This window comes from Colias eurytheme, chromosome 29 (genome assembly GCF_061535395.1).
Source record: "Colias eurytheme isolate Ceu_HAF_F1 chromosome 29, ilColEury1 Martin Lab GWU primary, whole genome shotgun sequence".
NCBI lineage: Eukaryota > Metazoa > Arthropoda > Insecta > Lepidoptera > Pieridae > Colias > Colias eurytheme.
Window position 1 is genome coordinate 7,450,477 of NC_143008.1, and position 18,003 is coordinate 7,468,479.

General features: G+C 35.1%; 3 long non-coding RNA genes across 3 annotated transcripts; 1 reads left to right on the plus strand and 2 right to left on the minus strand.

Moving 5' to 3' along the window:
* Positions 1–5,169: 5,169 nt before the first annotated feature.
* On the minus strand, positions 5,170–7,440 carry LOC149896378 (uncharacterized). The gene is made up of 3 exons (XR_016458391.1): positions 7,322–7,440; positions 6,526–6,653; positions 5,170–5,392 (listed from the first exon to the last, which is right to left on the minus strand). It is a non-coding gene; the product is annotated as an uncharacterized LOC149896378 (long non-coding RNA).
* A 2-nt stretch (positions 7,441–7,442) lies between these two features.
* Positions 7,443–9,852, minus strand: LOC149896379 (uncharacterized). Its single transcript, XR_016458392.1, has 3 exons — positions 9,579–9,852; positions 8,549–8,713; positions 7,443–7,474 (listed from the first exon to the last, which is right to left on the minus strand). It is a non-coding gene; the product is annotated as an uncharacterized LOC149896379 (long non-coding RNA).
* A 1,081-nt stretch (positions 9,853–10,933) lies between these two features.
* On the plus strand, positions 10,934–11,455 carry LOC149896380 (uncharacterized). The gene is made up of 2 exons (XR_016458339.1): positions 10,934–11,076; positions 11,166–11,455. It is a non-coding gene; the product is annotated as an uncharacterized LOC149896380 (long non-coding RNA).
* The last annotated feature ends 6,548 nt before the right edge of the window (positions 11,456–18,003 follow it).

Sequence of the window (18,003 nt, forward strand, 5' to 3'; positions counted from 1 at the left end):
TCCTACATCTTTTTACTTATAATATGGTATGGAATGGTAGCTTTCGTCAAGGTATTCTTCGCATTTTGTGTATCGTCAGTATTAGTATTTTATTTGAATCTATTAAAAATCGGTTTATTACATTTTTTAAACGGATTTTTAGTAGAAATTGACTTAAGATAAGCTTTAAGCTGGTACCTATTCTGCAGCCACGTGGCGGCAGACGCTTTTTAAAATTTAACTTATGGTAATATAATATTGTGTATGAACTTTATAATTTATTGATGTAATAAAGACAATGTTAGATAAAATGTGTTGTTATTTTCCCTTACCTACCTACATCTATACTAATATTATGCTGAAGAGTTTGTTTATTTGAACGCGCTGATCTCAGGCACTACTGGTCCGATTTGAAAAATTCTTTCGGTGTTAGATAGCCCATTTATCGAGGAAGGCTATATACAGGGTGTAATCGTTAAGTGTGCACAAGCGATTATTCCGTAACTATTGCAGATATCAAAAAACTTTAAACTGATATCGAAAGTACTTAACCTAATGAGTAAAATGGCCATAATAAATTTTTAAAAATAAAACGAGAAATATCCAAAAATGTTACATTAAACGCTCCCATACATTTTATTTCCCATACATTTTGTATTCATAGCAGATTTTCGAAGTGATGTCCTCATTGTGCAATAAAATGAGGAGCTCTATTTACAGTTTCTAAATGAATTTCCCTTCATAGTCCGTTTTCTTATGGGAAAAGGTATACATTTTTGAGTAAAGCAATGCCATTTGGTACGAATGATGTACTCGTCCACCTAAGCCCAAATCGCCTGGTAGCCAGTGTCTACTCCCCGGTAGAAGGGAGGGAGGGGGGGTTATAGAACAGAGCGCCCGGCGCTCGGAAAAAAAATTCTGGCGGATTCATTTGGCCCTTTGAGGCGAGTTTGGTGTCGTTATCAGGTAACTAGATGATGCCCGATTCATTCCCCATACCAGTTTTTTAGGGTTCCGTAGCAAAATATGTCACAATCTTTAAAATAATAAACTTTTGGCAGTGGCAAAATCCAAACAAACCAGTATATTTTTATATTTTTGTATCAAACTTGGTTTATAAAAAAATACTGTCTGAAAGGCCATCTCATGCAGATTATAAAAACATTAACATGTAACATATTATATCTTATCATTTTCAATGTGAAATAAATTATAGAAAGTACAGGAACGTTCGTCAGCGCAGCGTAGGGGACGGCTAATAGACCCGAAAAATAAGCAATAACATAAAACAAAAACCAGTCAAGTGCGAGTCTGACTCGCCTATCGAGTGTTTCGTACTTATTTGTCCTATACCATGTTATCTTGTCTGGTAGGACCTGGTAAACTGATACACACACACTTTCGTCTTTATAATATTAGTGTGATTTTTAATCATCTTTAAATTATAAATGAAGTCAGGTAAAATTGTTAAAAATAAAGATATATAATAATAGAACGTTTTTGTATTAATAATAATGACAACCACCTCCACAATTACATAATTCGGTACATTTGAGCTGGCGTATAAAACACTTCAATCTGGAATTGCAAGATTTCACGCACCAACATCTTATCAATTCAAAGCTTCTCTTTTCTTTTTATTTCAGATGGGCAAGGAATATTTTGATTTTTTTAGGTCCCTAAATATATACAGCCTGTAAAACTGCCCTTAAGGTGTGTTGTTTAAGGGCAGCTTCTGTGAGAGGCAAATTTTCGATTTGCCTGTCCGTTTTTGTTAAAAATTTGTTTGCGACCCTCATTTACTGTCACACCGGGGTACAATGTGAAAAACAAACATGTACTTATAATAATTATAAAAAAATATATGTTCTGGATAAGAGTATCCTTAAAATATCGTGACCGTCCTTACCTATCATGCATTGTAACCACAAACTTTTCAATTTCACTGTCTGCATATTTGCCACTGTAAAGTGCTTCAAATCCTCGTGTGACATTCGGATATGCCTTCCATACCTCAAATGCAGGTGTACCTATAGTTTTTTTAGACCTTCTAGCTTGGAATACATAATATTCTGTACTAGCCATATCTGTCGACTGTTCTTAACATTATCTTGGCTGCTACTACTATATCGTGTGTTCCAAAGCTAGAAGGTCTAAAAGGTACACCTGCATTTGAGGTATGGAAGGCATATCCGAATGTCACACGAGGATTTGAAGCACTTTACAGTGGCAAATATGCAGACAGTGAAATTGAAAAGTTTGTGGTTACAATGCATGATAGGTAAGGACGGTCACGATATTTTAAGGATACTCTTATCCAGAACTTATATTTTTTTATAATTATTATAAGTACATGTTTGTTTTTCACATTGTACCCCGGTGTGACAGTAAATGAGTGTCGCAAACAAATTTTTAACAAAAACGGACAGGCAAATCGAAAATTTGCCCCCCACAGAAGCTGCCCTTAAACAACACACCTTAAGGGCAGTTTTACAGGCTGTATACAGGGTGTCCCACTATTGGTATACTAAGCGCGAAGGAACTTGTAGTTTTGCATACACTGATCACGTAAAAAATACTTAAAAAAAAAATTACGTCCAAAATTTTTTGCTAAATTTTTCCTGAAAATCCATGTTTTCTTCTCTAGCTTCGCGTAGCCGGCATATACCGCTTCTCTAATATGAGCATTTTATCTATGAAAACATAATCTTAAACGATAGCTCACGTGCTGGTGGCAAAGTTGGGCGGCTCGCTTATTATGGGTGTACACATAGAGTTTTAAGAATTCATCTATTTGAAAAAAAAATGCGTCTGGAATTTTTTAATTATTTTTTACGTACTCAGCGTATGCAAAACTATAACCTCCTTTGAGCTTAGTATACCAACAGTGGGACACCCTGTATATTTAGGGACCTAAAAAAATCAAAATATTCCGTGCTCATCTGAAATATAAAGAAAAGAGAAGCTTTGAATTGATAAGATGTCGGTGCGTGAAATTTTGCAATTCCAGATTGAAGTGTTTTATACGCCAGCTCAAATGTACCGAATTATGTAATTGTGGAGGTGGTTGTCATTATTATTAATACAAAAACGTTCTATTATTAGTTATATATCTTTATTTTTAACAATGTTACCTGACTTCATTTATAATTTAAAGATGATTAAAAATCACACTAATATTATAAAGACGAAAGTGTGTGTGTATCAGTTAACCAGGTCCTACCAGACAAGATAACATGGTATAGGACAAATAAGTACGAAACACTCGATGGGCGAGTCAGACTCGCACTTGACTGGTTTTTGTTTTATGTTATTGCTTATTTTTCGGGTCTATTAGCCGTCCCCTACGCTGCGCTGACGAACGTTCCTGTACTTTCTATAATTTATTTCACATTGAAAATGGTAAGATATATGTTACATGTTAATGTTTTTATAATTTGCATAAAATGGTCTTTCAGACAGTATTTTTTTATAAACCAAGTTTGATACAAAAATATAAAAATATACTGGTTTGTTTGGATTTTGCCACTGCCAAAAGTTTATTATTTTAAAGATTGTGACATATTTTGCTACGGAACCCTAAAAAACTGGTATGGGGAATGAATCGGTGATCATCTAGTTACCTGATAACGACACCAAACTCGACTCAAAGGGCCAAATGAATCCGCCAGAATTTTTTTCCGAGCGCCGGGCGCTCTGTTCTATAACCCCCCCTCCCTCCCTTCTGCAGGGGAGTAGACACTGGCTACCGGGCGATTTGGGCTTAGGTGGAGGAGTACAACATTCGAACCAAATTTCATTGCTTTACTCAAAAATGTATACCTTTCCATACAAGCATGCCCATAAGAAAACGGACTATCAAATTTGCGAAGTAATTAAAGCAGAAAACCAAAAAAAGTAAGAAAAAGCTAAAATGTTTCATATTAAATGTACATGTGATATTCGTATCTCATACTAAATGTATGGGAGGGTTTCAAGTTAATTTTTTAGATTTTTCTCGTTTTATTTTTAAAAATTTATTATGGCCATTTTACTCATTAGGTTAAGTACTTTCGATATCAGTTTAAATTTTTTTGATATCTGTAATAGTTACGGAATAATCGCCTGTGCACACTTAACGATTACACCCTGTATATCATCACGCTAAGAACAACAGGAGCGGAGCAATGCGGGTGAAACCGCGGAGCACAGCTAGTTTACTTAATATTATTTTCTACGCCCCGCAGTTTCACCCGCTCTTTTGGTCAGCGTGAATCGTGATCATATTATATAGCTTCCTCGAAAAAGGGGATATTAACATCGAAAATTTTTTTCAAATCGTACCAGTAGTTCCTGAGATTAGCGCGTTTAAACAAACAAACTCTTAAGCGCGTCACACACGGTGAAGATACTATAATATTTTATCTTAAGATACTGTTATATTTTATATTACAGTATCTTAACGCATCCGGTATCAGCGTTCTGACCATCATTTTTCTTTTTGTCATTGCGTACTAAGACTCCTGTAGAACCGCCATCCTGTTACAAATGACGCGAAATTGTGGGTCATTAGTATCTTCACCGTGTGTGACGCGCTTTAAGCTTTAAAAAAAAATCGTTTATAATTGTTTTAAATTAAGTAAATAACCGAACATAATATATTCAATCCTACTATAATTTTATAAATGCGAAAGTTTATGAGGATGTGTGTGTGTGGGTGTTTGTTACTCTTTCAGGCAAATTCTACTAAACCGATTACAATGAAATTTAGCACACATATAGAGGGTAAAGAGAGAGAGAATAGAGAAAAATTCCAGTGTATGCAAAACTACAAGTCCCTTCCCGCTTAGTATACCGATGGTGGGACACTCTGTGTAAAGTGTTTCTACTGTGTTTATCTTGTTGAGAGGCTTTTAACAGTTATATGTTATGTCATATATAACGCAAAACTAATTCTACCATTATGGAAATTAGGCCTTCTTTAGAAGGTGGTTGACTCCTCCATTGCAAGAAAACTTAATTTTTAAAAATAATGTTCATCTCTCGGAAGAGATCAACTCTACACACATCAACTCTAGGCCAGTCTATGTATATTTTGAATTGTTCAAATATCTAAAAATCTATGAAGAATTTTGTAATATTAAATGTAATAATTATAGCTCATTAAAAGGTCTATAATAAATAATACAAACTTTTCATGATTTATTTTTATTTTTATAAAAAATGATAATTTTCCCCAACAAAGAGGAACCTTAGATGCTAATGATCTTCATTTCCTGTAAGAAAACTGTAAATTATGGCTAAAATTGGCCATTTTTGTGTAAAATCTTGTAAAAAAACCTCTTGTGAGATCTCGGGTATACGAGTTTACACTATCAAATGTCCATTTTTTCTACTAAGTTGGCTGTTGCAGTAGCACCACTCCGCACGTCTCCTGAAAATATTCATTAAAATTGAGAACTAGAAGCATAAAAATATAGAAGTACTAGATTTCCGCCCGCAGCTTCGCCCGCGTTTTCAAAGGAAAACCCGCATAGTTCCCGTTCCCGTGGGATTTCCGGAATAAAACCTACCCTATATGTTAATCTAAGTTACCTTCTATATGTGTGCTAAGTTTCATTGTAATCGATTCAGTAGTACTATGCGTGCCAACTAAGAATAGGACCGCGCTTGCTGCCAACTTCACACGAAAACTGTCAAATTAGTACTGCCAGCAAAAAATGTGCGAAAAAGAATTTTCATATAATTATTTTTTAATGTTCATGATTATATTTAATTATTGTATAATCGTTATATTCATTAAAAAATACTATTTATTGAATTTCACTGATGGATTATGGATAAATTAATTATACAGGTATGGAAACAGTATTCATAAAAAGTTGACATTTTCATAGTTAATGCGGAGATAGCAGTGACTGCGACAGCAATGAAGATTCAGAATACGACGACGATGACGCTGTGTTAAGTGGTGTAGAGGAAATATTATCCGATTGATAAAAACTGAAATAATATATATGTTTTTTTATATACGTGCTTTTATTTTCAAATCCTACTCATTCATAATAAATTTGGCTAGAAATGTATTAGAAATACCAACAAAGCGTACATTAAATATTTAAACTGAATATAATTTCTTTATTGATTTTTTTGCACACCATACGCTTTGGTAATGAAGTTAGCACGTATTACTGAACAATATGGCGTCTTGACAGTCCTATTCTTATTTGGCACGCATAGTATTTGCGTGAAAGAGTAACAAACACACACACACACACATCCTCACAAACTTTCGCATTTATAATATTAGTAGGATTAAAACTGCTTTTACATTATCTATCTGATTATTTTTTTTAATTTAAATATGTACTTAATTAAATCCATACTAATATTATAAATGCGAAAGTAACTCTGTCTGTCTGTCTGTTACTCAATCACGCCTACTGCAATTTTTCCTGACTTATCATAATTTTTCTGTCAATCGAAATTTCCCTAACTATTGTTAAAATCATTTTTCTTATTCCTAAAATTGGAAATTTTTACGACTGATTGAAGTAAACCACCCACTTAATCCCACCCACATCCCGTACGCTATGCTCTCTATCCACAGGCCGCGCGTGCGCAGAATGGCTCAGTATCTGCATAGCTAGCGAACGTATGAACTCGCCCGGTCGTTGGGCGCTTTCACCAGGGCCCTGGAATTATGGAAACAATATCATGAACAATATCATCATCATCATTTTTATTTAAAACAATATTCTGTATATTTTTCTTTACCCGCGGATTCCCCTGATGTTAAATTCGCATTAGTATGAGTTGTTTCACCGCTGTTAAAAGTTACCCATGGCCATGTCACATTAAAACGAATAAACACACTTTCGCATTTATAATATTACTAGAGGTCCGCCCCGGTTTCGCCCGTGGTACATATTTCGCAATAAAAGGTAGTCCTTTCTCAGGTATCAAAACATCTCCATACCAAATTTTATGCAAATTGGTTCAGTAGTTTAGGCGTGATTGAGTAACAGACAGACAGACAGAGTTACTTTCGCATTAATTATAATATTAGTATGGATTTTTCTTATTATGTTTTGAAAGAGAGCAATGTATGTAAAGTTTTATGGCATTCAAATGCTTTATAAATATTGACTGACTGGTTGGCTTGGTTGAATAATCCACCTGAGTGCAGATGAGAATTCGAAAGTACAGGTAGATTTACAATTTTTTCCCCTTGTCTCTATGATTTTTGTACGGCGTTGCGGAATAATGGATTAAAAGCAGTATTGAAATAGTATGACACAGATGCGGTACAATTACACAATTCAAAGTCCGAAGTCTCACCACTGAATTACCACTGCTATACCTTAGTGCATGAGGATTTGGGATATCCAAGTGAGATGCCAAAACAGGAGTTGGTTCTCCTGTTTTTAGATGTGCCAGCAATAGGAAGAAACATGTCATTTATATCAGTGACACATCGCATACGCATCCACATTTCTATCGAAACTGTCCAAGCCTGAAATTAAGAAAAAAAAAATATAATTTAACTAACTGTATTTTCTTCTTAATTGGCATATTATAATAATATATGCAGTTACAAATTTTGTTAAAATTAACTTGTAATACTGAAATAATTTAAAAGAGCAACTTTGGAGTTCCTTGTTGGTTCTTCTCCATAGATACTGCTTTCAGAATCCGTGGTAAATGTTAAAAATAAGTTATGACGATTCAAAAGTGCTTCTAGAAGAAGTCTAATTGAATCAATAAATGTTTGAATTTGTGTTTGATTTTACCCAAATATTACTGTCTGTCATTTACTGTCTGAGACTGTATCGCCATTACCATGCTCGCCGCAATGTGTGTGAAACGTCGGGTTAATAATATAATGAATAAATCGTGTTTAAAATCAGTTAAAATCTTTAATATTTTCTAAATATCTGCTCATGTTCTAATTACTTGAAGTGTGCACAATATGGGTTTTTAAACATATGGTAAAGACATTTGTTATAATCTTCCTTTCAATTTTATAAATATACTAGTGGTCCGCCCCGGCTTCGCCCGTGGTACCTACATGTTTAAACTATCCTATCTCTCAAGTTGGATCGAACTGCACATGGTGTGCGAATTTTATTATAATCGGTTAAGTGGTTTAGGAGTCCATTGAGGACAAACATTGTGACACGAGATTTATATATATGTATTAATATATATATGTATAATATTGGCTGTTTTGTTAGAAGCCAACACTTCTGCCAACCAGGGAATCAAACCCAGGATATAATGGTAATTAGGAATCACAAACAACTCTTTGTCTTCATGTTCTGTTTTATTTTAAAATACACAAATAGCTAGAAGATATTATTAATTACAAATATCAATAACTAGCTGTGCCCCGCGGTTTCACCCGTATTGCTCCGCTACTGTTGGTCTTAGTGTGATGCCTATAGCCTTCCTCGATAAATGGGCTATCTAACACCGAAAAAGTTTTTCAAATAGGACCAGTAGTTCCTGAGATTAGCGCGTTCAAATAAACAAACTCTTCTGCTTTATAATATCAGTATATATTAAGTTACTAAGTAAAACAACTTACCAGTTTCTACATCGGGTGCTGCAGATTTGAATAACTTTTTGTTATAAAAACATGTTGGGCTGAAGTGTTTACTGCACAACATCTTGTTTGGAATGCAGTTCCCTTTGGAACTCTGGAGAAGCCCACGCTTCATCGGGAAAACAATACTTGGACCATAATTCACAACTGTAAAATTAATAACATTGCATTAAATAAATAAATATTTCAGGACAATTTTCACACACGGCACAATCTGGTCCCATAAGCTTTCGCTTGTGTTATGGAAACCAGATGGCTGATAAACATACATATATATAATTTTATATAAATACTTATATAGATAATTAACCCAGACACAGAGCAAATATCTATGTTCATCACACAAATATTTGCCCCGGGTGGGAATCGAACCCACAACCTCTGGCTTGGAAGGCAGGGCCCACCACACAACCAACCAAGCCAACGGGTCAGTCAAAATTAGTTGAGAATAGATAACTAAGCAAGGTTTAATTTATAAGTTTTGTTAGTATTGAGAGAATAACACTAGTTGCCTCTTGATTACAAAGTAAAGTAAAAAAAAAATATGAGTGGCACTCGAGGACTGCCGCGGTAAATAAAGCTATTGCATAGCATCGCATCGCTGTGCCTTTTTGAGTGAGGCCTGAGGGCCGAGGGGTGTTAGGTTTTCGTTACGGAATTTTTACATTCGATTGCCGCGCTCAAAGCCCGCGATAGAAGCTATGCAATAGCTTAAAAAGTCAACAATATTTATTCAAAAATCAAGCATACTATCTCGTTGATACTTATGACAATAAGGCTGTTAACACTGTAAATAGAGTATACATATTATTTCAACCAAGATGCCCACACTAGACTCGTGGCCTGTATTGTGAGCATCAATACAAAATATAAACAAACAAAACTAGACATGGAGGTTAATAAACTGTCGATTTATCTTCTCTTAAAGGTTTTATACAACTGCAAACCAATTTCTAATTTGGACCGGATCGGGACGAAATGCCCATCCTGAAATATTCATTGCAGTACTTACCGTAAGCTATTTCTAGGGCCAGGGTTAGGAAAGCGATGTAATGTAATGTTGGGATCTTTGGCACTTGAAGAGCCACACTTGCAACACGTCCTCGTGTTTTCTTTGTTGGAACTCATTTTAACACAACAAAAACTGGAGTCTATAAATCTCACAAATTAACACTTGACTTCACCAAAGAACACAACGGTGGAACAGGGTGCTTGACTCAACGTGGGTATTAAATTTTAATGCAGGAGATATCAAAACTAGTACATTAGTGATTAGACATTAATTAAAAACATTCAAAATTGTATCTGAAAATATACCGGCGGTCCGGCGGACACATTTTTATTTTTTCATAATATAATTGGTTTATTGCTCTGAGGCTCTGAGATATAATTAGTGTTACCCACAGATTAAGTATTAGTTATGGTGTTACCACTTCATAAATGACACCACAGACTAATAATAATATACTATGTACTAGATCTGTGATACTATGTATACAAATGACACTCCCCGTTTTCCAATTACAGCACTAGAGCGCATTATGCGGCATAATGCTTAACGTTGAATGTTCCAACTACAGCAACGCTTTGCACAATCGAGCACTAGCAAAAGTAATGCGCGTGAATTGATGCGTGCAATCGATTTATCGTTAGGGCGTATTCAGAAAGAAAGCTTGAAACTTATAAGCGCTTATAAGCGCTTATCGGCGCTTATAAGCGCTGGTAACCCGAGCAGGAAAATATATGAACATGCGCTTATAAGCATCAGCGCTTATAAGCGCATGTTCATATATTTTCCTGCGCCGACAAGTTTGTTGAAACTTGTTGAAACTTGTCGGCGCCTATCCATAGATAAGGTATCCAATTGAAATTTGTAAATTTGCATGCTGTGTCTACATCCAGAAGGTTATAAATCAACTGCATGATAGTACATAATTAATAGAATAAATCACAAACATTTGTAACCAGTTTTGTAGACCAATAAATAAAAAATAAAAAAAAAATAAAAAAAATATTTTTCAAACAATTATTATGTACCTATTACACTTTATTTACACATTAATGAGGTTATTGCTAACTATAAGAATTTTTTTTTTTTCAACACTTAACTTAGCGCAACCTGCTGGTGCGTTTCATGATGCATCAGCATAATTCAGCATTGTGCGGCACTGAGTCGCATTATGCTCTGTATTTGGAAAACAGCCTGAAATTTCAACAACCAGTATTGGCATGTGCATTGGCAAATGATTTGATAGGTAAGGTCTGGCAACATTGCGCCCGGTTTTTAAGGCGAACTGTCATTTTCTCAGAGCAATGTCATTTTGATTATCATCCCGATTTAGTTTACTTACGCTTGCGAAATGCGAAGTCCCTTTTTAATTTTTATTGGGTGGAGCCATTATTTAAGAGAAGAAGAAGAAGTTTACTTACGAATTTGTCAAGTATTTATTTACTAAAGTCTTACATTCAACATTTACAGTTTTCAACGAATGTGAAACAAAATGGAAACCGTAAGTACATTGAACTTCTACGTAAGCATTACTTTTTGCTGTCTTGATATATTATAGTTAGTAATAATACTGTTTTGTTTGCATTGCAGATAACTTCCACGTGGCCTACTTTTCAGAATAAAGCATGATTCGTCACGCTACACCGTGCCGAGGCCGGGCCGTGTCGAAGCCGGGAAACAAAACATCATCCATACACTTTTCAACGCCGTGCCCTGTCCGAGCACGGCCCAAAAAGTATACAATGTTTGATTGAGCCTTGTACCGTACAGGATTTGTCCTGAGATTTCAGGATTTTTCTACTCTTCTCAGAATTCCGGCCGGATTGAGCAAATCTAGTGATAGCTCAAGATTGTCAATAAAACACAGGTTACATTATAAAGATCTCTCTTATTAAACTACTAAAAATAATCATCTTTTGTTAACAATTGCAGGTAAAATCAATACTTAATTATCCCAATATTGGTTGATATTGATAGGACCGATTTTTAGTGAAAATTACTAGAAATATTATATATAATCAATAATTACTTACCCTTCCATCGTTTCTATAAATATTTAGCGAATCACTTGTGATTTGGTAGAAGTTTTCATGGAAGTAAAAAATCTTAGAAAGTATGTTAGCGCTCGAGTGATCACGGAGTTTTGAATGACTGGTGTTTAAATTTTTTCACTAAAGCTGCGCAAGTTTTGGCGTCACTAGCTGGCCTGTTTCTTTTTCTTTGATTATTGATTTATAAAATGCCTCACGAGTTACTCTGCAAGTTATATTGAACTAAAAGTAGAGCACGAACTGAAGACACATTTAGTCGGTTTCTTTCTTTAGACCATTGAGCTCCCATGATAGAAAAAAACTCGTTCTACATTTGCATTCTGAGCTGTTATTGCAAATATATATTGACTGGCAATCATGAAATAACTATTGTCTTGAAAATGTTTGCCCATAACTCTTCATGAGTTTATTATGTCAAAAAATGTTTCTTCCTGTTTTGTCAAAAACTTTTCAGACATGCAATTTCATCGAATAACTTCACATCATCGATGTGTAATCCTTTTCCATTTAGATAATTAATTGATAAAGCAATCTGAAGTTGGTCATTTGGCCCTTTTTCAGCATCAACCAATTAAAGACTTTGAAATTGTCTAAAGGAGTCATCCACTTTTTACTTGATAGATATTCTATGCAAATCTTATACATATTTTTAAGGTCATGCTTGAAAACACGATTTTCTGCAGTGCACTTAGCCATCAACTCTCGCAATTTAAGTGTCATGAAGTTTGCGTTCGCGCGTGCAACTAAAATTTCATGTGTGGATTCGAGGATTCTTTTCATATCGAAAACAGAATTTTTTTTTCTTCAATTTTCGTCTGAAATATTGACATTAATGAGTGAGCAATAAATAAACTTCGCTGAATACATTTTCAAAAAAGTTCTTCAAAGTAATTGGTACACCAGGAGTAGATAAAACTGCTTCAACAGCTCATACATCTTCAATATTCTTTCTATCGCTGGAAAGAGACTTGCTATGAAACAAAATTTTTCGATAATTGATGTCTATATATTCGCTGATATTCTTCAACGCCTCTGTGCGTACGGTATATAGGGAAAAAAAATTAAACAGCTTCATTACTACAGATTATATATCAATATGCAGATTATCAGTGCCATGTTGAATACAATTGTGTTGTATGTGCGCTGGGCACCCAACTCCTATTGTTTTCACCTCTTTCTTATAATTAAAAATCCTACCCATAGGTTGCCTGGTAGAAATCGCTTAGTAGCGATAAGGCCGCCTTTTTAGCTTTATAACATATTGTCTGTTTCTTTTTTTTACGTGTATTTACTTGGTGCTGAATAAAGTGTATTTATTATTATTATTATTAACTTCAAAATATCTTTGTCCAGAAAGTTTTTTAAATTAGTCCAAACATTTTATCCCAGTTGCCAATTAACTCCGCCTAAATTAATATTGGATTGTGTACAAAGTGAATTCAACAGTGAAATCAACAAAATGTTATTAAATCGAAATAAAAAATCAACAAATATAATAAAATCACAATTGGCTCTTCATGACTATTTGAGCGAGATCATTTGTTACCTATCTAAGAGCTAGTTCAGACATGGCGGAATCCGTGCGGATGCAAATCGCGCGGTTCTAAACGCCAGTGTTCAAACAGGCGCGGATGTAAATGCGGAGTGCCGTTATCCGCATAGTGTGTATAAAATAGTACAATTTTGACACATTAAATTTGCATGTTCCTTACATATGGCGGCGTTACATTTGAAACATCCGTTCAGTCTTCCTATCATCGCTGAGACCTTCTTGGTTGCTTTGAAATGAAATGAATGAAACCAAATACGTTTATTATGGATACAAAGATACAAAAAAAAAATGAAACAAGAAATTTAAATCTAACTTAAATATATGTATGCCACAATAGGCCTGCCACTCAGTGCAATATGCCACTAATTTTCAGTGGTTGCCTTAAGATGCCTTGCCGACAGTGGATGTATTTTTTGCTCAAACTGCTGTACAAAGTTTTAAAAAATTAAAAAAAATTGTCTTTTGTGGTGGTCCTGGAACTCTTCTTCATTCAACATTTCATACACGCGTCTTCTTATATCTCGTGGTATATGTGGAGTGTCTTTTCTTTTCCTAATGTGGTCTTTGAGCAAAGAAAGTCCCAATTGTTTGATGAAGTTCTTCCTTAAATGTATGATTTTTACTTTTTAAGCAAATTAAATTTATTTGGATGTAAGATTAGGTCTTTATTAAGGGAAAAATATAAAAAAAGTAAATTTATAAAATAACTTTATTTAAAAACAAAAAATTGGGTTGGTGGAAATTTACATCTTTATGTAAACAGAACTAAATTACTAGGAACATAATGAGTAAGTTTATTTGAGATAATAATCATTATGATATTTGTTAAAACAATTATTGTTTTTGTTGAGGCAAAGGTTTACATTACACTTAGTACAATGAATAGTTGAATATCCCTTATAATTGGGATATTTACATCGCAAGGATCCCCTACCAAAGGCCAATGATCTTGCCCATCTCGACGAACTTCTTTTGGTGGGGCAACTGCTACAGCACTTCTTTTTTTTTTGGCTTGGATCTCATTTTCTAGAAGACTAGAACTTGGACGACCTCTTTTACTTTCTTTAGCTGCTCCCATGTTACAGAAGACGAAGGCCAGATCATTTCTAAAAGCACCTAAATTGAGGATATCTTTCTGAGGTACATTTTTAGCAATTAATTTTTTTTAATATATTATCCATGCATTTATTACTGCCAGGTCTAAAAGGTGAAAAAAAATACGAATATACCATTTTCTTGACTTGAGCTTTATTCTGTACCTTCCTAGAAAACTATCCATAAGATCTACTCCGCCCATGTGGGCATTGTATTCACTTATGATCTTAGGGCATGGAATCTGTATCTTTTCTTTTTTTTTCTAGTCATACCTAGACACGTTATTCAATGGCAAAGCACCAACATAGGAAGACAATAATGTGACAACTTTGTTGTCTTTCCATGCCACTATACTCATATCCACACCTTGAAATGTTGTCACTCTTTCTTCATGTGCACCTCTTGGAGTAAATTTATTCATAAATTGTTTTTTATCAGGTAATGTTGAATTTGGTATTGAAAGTATTCCTTGAGTTGCCAAATAGAGACCAACGGCACAGAAGTATAAAAATTGTCATAATAGACAATGTGACCGACTTGTCTTGGTATACCTCGAACTAAACGCAGGACAATATTGCTGGTTTAGCCCAAAATATAATAAATACGATTCGAAAAAAAAATCAAGAAAACTTTCTAAGACTAATTAAGAAAAATTACAAGTATACAATTAATCTCAAATATTCTAATTTACTCGACAATCGTATAAAGAATGAATTTTATTAACTTAAAATTACACGAGTCGCCGAATTGAGGTCAGCCATCGTCATATCCAGAATACGCTGAAACTGCAGCGTTAGCGATTCTCTTCTGTTAGTTATATGTAATACCTCCCCCTTGGAACGGCGACTATTTTAAACCTTTAGTGAAAATATCGCCGGAACATTTCCGTCTCAGTTGCAGGTGGTTGCTGGTGGTCTTTCGATCGGTTACATCTCTTCATGCGCTGTCTAGTCATATGTATTAGAACCAATATGACCGCACACACAAGTATTGTATAGAAGGTATCGTTGTATGATGGAGGATATCTGATTGCACGCTGTCAATGTGTAAAGGAGGCTGGACAAGATTTTATCTTGGACGTGGTGTAATCCTCGCAGATTGATCGAGTTGAGACTGATGCGGGCTGCTGAAATCTTTGGATTTCCAATGTCATAAGATATGTTCATTAATTTGAAGGGTTGGCCTCTGATCTCGTCGTTGTCGTTAGCAATAGTCAATTGTCCTGTCTTGAAACGACATCCAATTAGGACTGTTGATATTTTTAAAAATATTGGATTTTCGATATATCGATATTTTTAAATATATCAATATCGGAGTTCGATATATCGAAAAAAATTATCGATATTTCGTAATATCGGCTTTATTTAAAAAAAATCGTAATCAGCTCAAAAATGATAACAAAAGGAGACTATTTTTTGTGGGCCCACCAAGACTCGGTAACGTATAGTAATAAAAAAAAACGTGTAAAAATATAAAATTATATTATGAATTTTGAAGCTTCGTTGTTTTACAAACGAAACCGGAATCATGAAATCGAATTAAAAAGCCTTATTTTGATATCATCCCTGCTGTTGTGCTGTCAACAAACCAAGAACAATGGCCAACATAAAAAAAACTGGAACGAAACGTTTTTATCGATAGAATGAAAATAAAACCAAAAAACGAAAAAAATTGCCTTCAATAAATACGATTGATAGCGATTTTAAATCCTGTCATTTATCAAATAAAACAACTTCTTAGTAATTATTTTTTAAAGGAGGATGGGCAAAAATGTATGGAATCTGGTACCGGCTCCAATCGGTGTGAATGATACATCGTTGGAAAGGTCTTTTTATATAGAATACGAATATCCGAGGCCAGTCTCAGTTCGTTGTCTAATCGGAATAATTTGACCTTGAAAGTTATTTATTTATTTTTTCGCTACCTATCAAAGTATTTCAATCTGTGACATTCTTTGTTAGTAACTAGGTAAAATAAAAGTTCCTTTCACAGACATACACTCCTATTAAGTTCTATCATTTATTATTATAAATACACTCTAAAACTACAAAATAACATATACATACAATTCATATTTTTTTAAACCAACATTGTTTTTAAATAGCGTCATCTATAATAATGCTATTTAAAAACAATGCTGGTTCAGTAAACCCTTCGTGTATAGCATATCCTAAATACCACACAATTGATATTATATGCGCACAAGATCCTACCGTGCGGCGTCGTCAAACACGTACAGTAATGATGGAGTATACTTTCGTTCATATTTAACAACTAGGTGTTGCCCGCAGGACTATCTGCAATAGGCGTGTGGAAGTGATTGGTTATTGTTGCTTCAATCTTAAAATCCAGAAACACATTAGGCATTGTATTATTAAAATATTTTTGGCGCAACAGTTTAAAATCCCTTTTGAATCGCCCGTTAACCACTTCCACTACCCATCGGCATATCGTTACTAGTCGGGAATTATTTGCTTGTGAAGTTGTGAGCTGCGACTCGCCCTGGTTCTTCGTCGGAGGGACGTGGTATTCGTAACCACATGATTCTATATGGCCCAAACTGTCCCTAAACCTGCGGTGAGAATGAAAACATCATTGGCCTGTAATAATATATGAAGAGGGTTTTCTTCATCAGTCTTCAAATCGCTCATTATTTGTGCATCAGTTTTAGTTGCAGCGTAGGGTCCTTTTACGTCTAAAATGTATCCGTCGGTGGTTACCATTATGAATGGCTTTAAGAGGTTTTGGAACTTGTGCAAGCTATATGATTGCCTCTGGAACAAAGAGTTAGTGCAGTGTGTGCAGTTTTTGTGTCTTTTTCAGAAGTCCATACTGCTGCGAACATTGTCAAAGGGAAAAACATTCTCGTAGCTTGTCTTGCAGTAGTAACCAACAAGATCTCAGCAAGAAGTGTCGTAACACTTGAAATCTCAGATGCCTGTTTTGTACTTTTTGTAAGCTCTATTAGATCGTCGATACAAGGTACGTGAGACATAGCCCTCTTTACTGCTGCTGCATACTTTTTGCGATAAATGCCTTCGCTCCTGAGCATACAGATCCAAGCTGTCATGGGACCTATGCTCTGTACTATTGACGATCTCCGTTCAGGAGGAAAAGAGGTGCCTTCTAGCAAGACATGATGAGCACCTGACAGTCCATATTTTGAGACAGGGAAAAAGCGTTGTGTGTCGTCTATTTTGCCTAGAGGCATCTTGGTGTGGCCAAGCCTAAGCTCGTTCACGCTCAAAGCAAAAGCTGAAAACATATCCAGGTATGGACCCATGGTACCAAACCAATTTTCTTTGTCAGTAGGTATAAAATCCTTGTAAACTAGACCATTCCTTTTCAGTATGTCGACCCAAAGTTTCTTGACCTGCTGGGTGTCCAATGAGTATTCACTGCCTCTGAAAGTTATCTTGTATGAGGTGCTCGCTGTCTTCTTTATCATGTTAGTTATGGTTTTCTTTACCTCTTGTCTACTTACGTTGTGGACTGTAAATATAATGCTGACAATGTGGTTGCCCACAGTGATACTTTTAGCAGCTTCAATCGCAATTTCATCACTTTCCTGGTCTGTCTCCATACTGACTGATTCAGATGACCGGCGCTTAAATGCTATCGAAATCACTTCAATATACATTTCAACAATTGATTTTAGGCAGCTGTATTTCCTGTCCGAGTCTAAATATATCCGGGGCTTCTTCGCATCTTCAATGGGCTGCTGCGTGTC